Source organism: Schistocerca serialis, chromosome 1, assembly GCF_023864345.2.
Source record: "Schistocerca serialis cubense isolate TAMUIC-IGC-003099 chromosome 1, iqSchSeri2.2, whole genome shotgun sequence".
NCBI classification, from domain to species: domain Eukaryota; kingdom Metazoa; phylum Arthropoda; class Insecta; order Orthoptera; family Acrididae; genus Schistocerca; species Schistocerca serialis.
The window spans coordinates 283,846,453-283,854,065 of NC_064638.1; the positions used below are offsets into that span (position 1 = coordinate 283,846,453).

At 40.1% G+C, this 7,613-nt stretch overlaps 1 pseudogene; it reads left to right on the top strand.

Moving 5' to 3' along the window:
* Positions 1 to 5,309: 5,309 nt before the first annotated feature.
* On the top strand, positions 5,310 to 5,427 carry LOC126428180 (5S ribosomal RNA; annotated as a pseudogene).
* Positions 5,428 to 7,613: the final 2,186 nt, after the last annotated feature.

Here is a 7,613-nt window from a genome sequence, read left to right on the forward strand (position 1 = left end):
TTCACAGGCTGCAAATGTTTATTTCAACGAACACAATTACATTTTCGTCTTCCTCCATGTGCGCTCCATCATATTTTAAATCTCCTGCGAGATCACGGACAATAGCACTCCCTCCTTGAGAAACGATTGCTGAAGGTTTGGTATAATCCATTCCTTGGACTGTCGTGTTGAAATCATGACAGGCTGCAAATTTCCTTTGCGCCCTTCATATTGTTTAAGCGACCGTGTTGTTATAACGATTCCACATGACACTGCACCCAGTAGCATCAGGATATAGCTTTGGCTTCCCTTAACAGTTAAAAAAAAGAAAACGTGGACGGCTTTTAATATACAATAAAGCTGATTGATGTTCATCGAAAATGGCTATAAAGAAAGATAAATTCGTACATCTACCTGTCAAAAACGAATTTTTATAAACAGTTACAAACTGCTTTCCAATGTAAGTAGGCTGTTAAGGTTTTTTTATTGGTAACGCCACCTCTGTATGAAAATCACTGGTTGTGCTGTGCGCAGTCTGTGTCTAGTTTCCATTGTTGTCTGCCATTGTAGTGTTGGGCAGCGGCAGCTGGATGTGAACAGCGCGTAGCGTTGCGCAGTTGGAGGTGAGCCGCCAGCAGTGGTGGATGTGGGGAGAGAGATGGCGGAGTTTTGTAATTTGTGATGAACTGCTATATACATTATGACTTTTGATGATATTAAGGTAAATACATTGTTTGTTCTCTATTAATATCTTTCATTTGCTAACTATCCCTATCAGTAGTTAGTGCCTTCAGTAGTTTGAATCTTTTATTTAGCTGGCAGTAGTGGCGCTCGCTGTATTGCAGTAGCTTGAGTAGCGAAGATTTTTGTGAGGTAAGTGATTTGTGAAAGGTATAGTTTGATGTTACTCAGGGCCATTCTTTTGCAGGGATTTTTGAAAGTCAGATTGCGTTGCGCTAAAAATATTGTATGTCAGTTTAAGGACAGTCATATATAATTGTTCAAAGGGGACGTTTCATATGTCGACCCTTAGCCGAGGATACCTCACTGGACTCTTCTGATTTTTTTCTTGTAGTTTGTGTAATTAGTGTAGATTTTGTTTATTGATAGCGCGTAATCATAGAGAGAATTTCCTTTGTAGTTGTAGTTTTTCATTGTTGTACAGTAAAACAGTTGTGGCATGCATGTAGATTTGCACCAAGTATTTCACAGCTGCGCTAGCAATTAAGTAGACATTATTTCCATTGCTATGTTATTTTATTTTGCTCTTCAAATTGTGCTTTTCTGTGTTATCGTGTGACAATTATGGCGTGTGAAAAACGTAATACTAGGCTCCAAAGTAAACTGAGAAATGACAGTGAAGACGAAAGCTGTGTGTTAGCGCCGCAGAGTAATGAATTAACTAATGTTCAAAGTAGTAATTTGGTAATTGCGCATAGGGAAATGGAGCGGGCGGCAAACAATGGTGTAGACAGTGAAACAGGTAGTGAACAGGGAAGCGTCATCGATCGATTGGTCGGCAACAGCTCGCCTCAGGAATCGGGAATGACAGAACACAATATTGCAAATACTGCAGACTCAGGTTTTGGGTTCTCACCGTTTTCTCAAATGAGTCAAGACACATTTTCCGCTTGTCAAAATGTGAATGTTGCCGGTGCAACTTCACTGCCGAAAAGCACTGAGGAACATGTTTCAGACACCAGTGCATTGTTATTACAATTAATGCAACAAATAGGACAAAAGCTTGAAAAGTTAGACACAATGGAACAACACCAGAGACAAACACAGCAATAGTTACACACAGTGGAACAAAATCTCAAAAAGTTAGACACAGTGGAACAAAATCTTAAAAAGTTAGACACAATGGAACAAAATCAGAGACAAACACAGCAACAGTTAGACACACTGGAACAAAATCAGAGACAAACACAGCACAGCCAGTGATTTTCATACAGAGGTGGCACATACTCAAAGCAACATTCAAGTCTGCGCGCAGCACAAGGCAATCGTTGACCGCAAACAATTACTTCCTACGTCACGCGTACCTACAGCTGATCGAGCGCTCAGTGCGAATGCTCTGACAGCCGTAAACAAATACACAGTCTAATTTCTCCGAATAAATTCAGTATAAAGCTATAGTGACATGATAAATTATATTATTAACGTGAAGTTTTTTTTCAGGATACAGTTGTATAAAATATTTAAGAACTTCAGGTACATTCTGTGTGTGTCCGACGTTACGAGGACTTGTTATCGAGAAAATTTCAGGAAGAATGTAATTTCGAAGAAGAAAGTAATAAACTAAAAAGGTAACTATTAATTGAGTTTATTTTTCATGTAACATATTTCCACTTAGGTACGTACTTTATACATAATTTTCTGCTCGCGATTACGTGATTTATACTGTGTGTTAACTGATTTTGACAATGATGGATTAATGAACAGGATTGTTACTTATGTATATTCGGCATCGCTTGGCTGCTCTGCTTTTTCACTGATGTCATATTTTTTTATTATGTGCCTGCTGTGTTTATTTATTTAAATTATAATTGTCACCTGAGTAGTTGTGCTGATATGGTTATGTATATAAGTCATGCTTCGTGATTTATCTGCTTGCGCCTTCATATTTACTTATTAAGATTACATATGAACATTTATTTGCTTATGCTGATATGATGCTAATGACCTGTTTATTATGTAAGATATATATTTGCTGCTTTGCGTATGGATTGTATATTTACCAATAAAAAAACCTTAACAGCCTACTTACACCAACCCTTATTGAAAATGTTAGTTCTCAATCAAGAACTGCAAATAAAATCAAGTACACTGATCAGTCAGAACATTATGACCACCTACTTAATAGCCGGCATGTCTACCTTTGGCACAGATAACAGCGGCGACTCGTCTTGGCATGGAAGCAATGAGGCCTTGTTAGGCCGCTGGATGGAGTTGCCACCACCTGTACACATATAAGTCACCTAATTCCCGTAAATCCGGGGGAGGGGGTGATGACCTCTGACGCCACACTCAGTCACATCTTAGATCTCGGGTTCAGTTCAAGCTAGTTGTTGGAGGAGGAGGGAGGGGGGAGGCAGCGCATCATTTGGAACTCTCCACTATGTTCCTTGAGCCACTCAGTCGCACTCTTGGGCTTGCGACATGGGGAATTATGTTGTTGAAAAACGCCACTGTCGTCGGGAGAGATGATCGTCTTGGAGGGGTCTAAGTGGTCTGCAACTTCGATACTTTCTGGCCCTCATGGTGCCTTGGACAAGCTCCACTGGACCCATGCATGCCCACGTTAATGTTCCCCAGAGCATAAAGGAGCCACCGTCAACTTATCTCCATTCTGTATTTTAATTTAAAAAACCTACCCGTTACCAACTGTTCGTCTAAAATTGTGAGTCAAATGTTTATGACTACTACAGCGCCATCTATCACAAAGCGAAAAAAGTGGTTCAACTAAAACATTCATATTTCTTTACGTACTACACGAATATTTAATAAGAAATGGAGGTTCCTATTTAAAAAAAACGCAGTTGATATCCGTTTGACTCATGGAAGCGCCACCTAGCGGGCCAACCGTAGCGCCATCTGGTTTCCCCCTTCAAGCTAGATTCGTTCTTTGTAGTTTTTTCGTTTGACTCTTATTTCGTGAGGTATTTGTCCCGGTCACGATCAATAGACCACCCTATATGGAAGTGATGAAATGGAAGATAAGTCTCTTGTAACATTTGATAGTTCTTCTTACGTATGAGGCATATGAGGCCATCTAGTCGGAAAGGTCGATAAAGATCTTTTTTTATTTATATATAGTCGATGACCATAGTGGGCTTACTTGCTTCTTTTTTTGTGTGGCTTGGACCATTGGGTCATCACGTTTCGTACTGAGGATTAGCATATCTCATTTATCCTTCCACTTCAGGACTAGAGTTTTGTCTCAATTCCGTAGAGTTATAACAATCCCTTTTTTCAATTTTGCCTTGACCATTGCAGGTTGATTATTCTTTCGATTTGCCCGTAACACACCTACCAAGTGTGTCTCTCGCTGTTTTTGCCTTTTAGATAGTGAAACACTAGTGTAACAGTTGTCAGTGTACTGTTCTCTTCAAATATCTAATAATCCATCCATAGATTCTGTCACCACTTTCTCATCAACAGGTATACCGTCGGATCTCCCTTTGCCAGTGTAGACGGTGATTGCCCAAGCAGAACCTCCAGTAACAGAAAGCTTGAAAACCTTAATCCCACATTTATGTCTTTTATAAGGTTGTATACTCGAAAGTAAATACGTCCACGAAATAATACTTTCTTTCGTACATAGAAATTAATTCTTCTGAAATATAGGATTCCTTGAATTTCTTCCCGAAAATATTCTGTCTTGTGGAACTCTTTCTTGCTCATTATTTGATAAATGCAACATGGAAAGCAGCAACTCAGATATGTTGCGACTCATAATTTCTAGAACCCCATTCTCACAGATTCTTTCTGTGGAACAGTATTGGCTCAATTACGAGATCTGCATAAAATAATCCTCACAAACTTGGCATTTCGTCAGTATTGGTGTCAAACCATTTTCATAGCCTTTGCTTTGGATTTCCGGTTGCAGCATTATTTTGCCGTAAAACTGATCATCGATGAAGTGTTCAAAGTGAGAAGAAGGAGGTAGTCCTTGAAATTTCTTGAGTAGAATTGGATGAACACCAATTTTTGGAGAGGAGAAGGTAAAAATAGTTTTGTCCCCTGCTAGAGGTTCCCATTCCTTAAGGTTTGAAGATCCGCAAGAGGACCGTCATCATTAGGCTCAGAATAGGCAGATCCTGCGTTATGTTCATCATCATCGTCATCGTCCTCAGAACTCAAACAGGAACCGTCATCAACGTAGTCATTGGAAAAGCCTGTGGCACAATCTTCAGAAAGATTAGCTAGCGTTTCAGCGAACTCTGCATCTGAGACACATCTGCTAGCCAGTTTGGTTCAGAATCTGAAATGAAATGTAGGTGTAAAACTAACAAACAAAATGCACTCTGGTGGTCATTTGGCTTCACGATGCAAAATTATTTCCGTGGACCACATGACAACAGGTGGACATGTACCATACTGTTGTCAGATGCAGCAGGCTGAACGGTACGGAAACCCAAGCTGGCCTGCCTTAACCATTGTGCTTTAGTACACATGTAATTTTGTGCCTCCGCTGTGTCAGGTTGAGCTGCTTTAATATGTAAAAGAAATATGAAATAACAAAGTCAGAGTAACGAAGGATATCACATACCATAAAAAATAAATAATTGATTCAAATGAAAAAAGGTATTTAAGTGTTTTGTACTGCCAACGGCCTTGCCGCAGTGGTAACACCGGTTCTCACCAGATCACCGAAGTTAAGCGCTGTCGGGCTGGGCTAGCACTTGGATGGGTGACCATCTGGTCTGCTGAGCGTTGTTGGCAAGCGGGATGCACTCAGCTCTTGACTGAGAAGTAGCGGCTCCGGTCTCGGAAATTGACATATGGCCGGGAGAGCGGTGTACTAACCACATGACCATCCACATCCGCATCCAGTGACGCCTATGGGCTCAGGCTGACACGGCGGCCGGTCGATATCTTTGGGCCTAAATGGCCTGTTCGGGAGGAGTTTAGTTTTTAAGTATTTGGTCCCGCACATCCAATAACCGAATGCAGTAAGATGTTCAATGTATTAAGCAAGTGAATGTTTCTTACTGACTGTGCTAGAGTGGTACTGTTACTCGAAGTCCTTGCACGCAGAGATCATAACAAGAAATTTTCTAAGGAACTGTGACAGCCTTGGTAGTAATTACCTTATTTGTGTTCTTCAATTATACTGTAAGTCTATACTTCTCGTAAGTGTTTCATCACAAAATTTACGCGAAGTTACTTACTGGCCTTCAGCCATGTGCTCACGTCAAGATAATACAATTAAGTTCCTGAAGTCAGTTTGTTCGTTAAATATTCAAGTCTTAATGCAGTTAAAGTCATAATCTTTTCTTGTGTTCCATAAATATTCAAAGCTTAACCCTTTTGAAGGCTGTGGGCTTAACATTTCCTCCCGTCCGAGCCTTCTGTGTGAGTTCAATAAGCTTTTGTATGTAGGCTGTTTATGTTTTCTCTATGTAAGTAGGCTGTTTATGTTTTCTCTATGTAAGTAGGCTGTTTATGTTTTCTTATTGGCAACGTTACGTAGCGCTCAATATGAAAATCACGGGCTGTGCTGTGTGCAGTCTGTGGCTAGTTTGCATTGTTGTCTGCCATTGTAGTGTTGGGCAGCGGCAGCTGGATGTGAACAGCGCGTAGCGTTGCGCAGTTGGAGGTGAGCCGCCAGCAGTGGTGGATGTGGGGTGAGAGATGGCGGAGTTTTGAAATTTGTAATGAACTGCTATATTTATATATGATGATATCAAGGTAAATACATTGTTTGTTCTCTATTAATATCTTTCATTTGCTAACTATCCCTATCAGTAGTTAGTGCCTTTAGTAGTTTGAATCTTTTATTTAGCTGGCAGTAGTGGCGCTTGCTGTATTGCAGTAGTGGGAGAAACGAAGATTATTGTGAGGTAAGTGATTTGTGAAAGGTATAGTTTAATGTTAGTCAGGGCCATTCTTTTGTAAGGATTTTTGAAAGTCAGATTGCGTTGCGCTAAAAAAAATATTGTGTATCAGTTTAAGCACAGTCTTATATAAATTGTTCAAAGGGGACGTTTCATATGTCGACCCTTAGCCGAGGATACCTCACTGGAATCTTCTGATTTTTCTTGTAGTTTGTGTAATTAGTGTAGATTCTGATTATTGCTAGCGCGTAATTATAGAGAGAATTTCCTTTGTAGTTGCAGTCTTTCATTGTTGTATAGTAAAACAGTTGTGGCATGCATGTAGATTTGCACTAAGTATTTCGCAGCTGCGCTTGCAATTAACTAGATATTATTTTCAGTGCTATGTCAATGTGTTCTCTTATTTTTGATCTTCAAATTGTGTTTTTCTGTGTTGTCGTGTGAAATACTGTGACAATAATGGCGTGTGAAAAACGTAATACTAGGCTCCAAAGTAAACTGAGAAATGACAGTGAAAATGAAAGCAGTGTGTTAGCGCCACCGAGTAATGAATTAACTGATGTTCAAAGTAGTAATTTGGTAATCGTGCATAGGGAAATGGAGCGGGCGGCAAACAATGGTGTAGACAGTGAAACAGGTAGTGAACAGGGAAGCGTCATCGATCGATTGGTCGGCAACAGCTCGCCTCAGGAATCGGGAATGACAGAACACAATATTGCAAATACTGCAGACTCAGGTTTTGGGTTCTCACCGTTTTCTCAAATGAGTCAAGACACATTTTCCGCTTGTCAAAATGTGAATGTTGCCGGTGCAAATTCACTGCCGAAAAGCACTGAGGAACATGTTTCAGACACCAGTGCATTGTTATTACAGTTAATGCAACAAATGGGACAAAAGCTTGAAAAGTTAGACACAATGGAACAAAATCTTCAAAAGTTAGACACAATGGAACAACACCAGAGACAAACACAGCAACAGTTAGACGCAATGGGACAAAATCTTCAAAAGTTAGACACTACCCTTGAACAAACACGTGAAGATTTGACCACTGAGTTACATAACATCGAATCG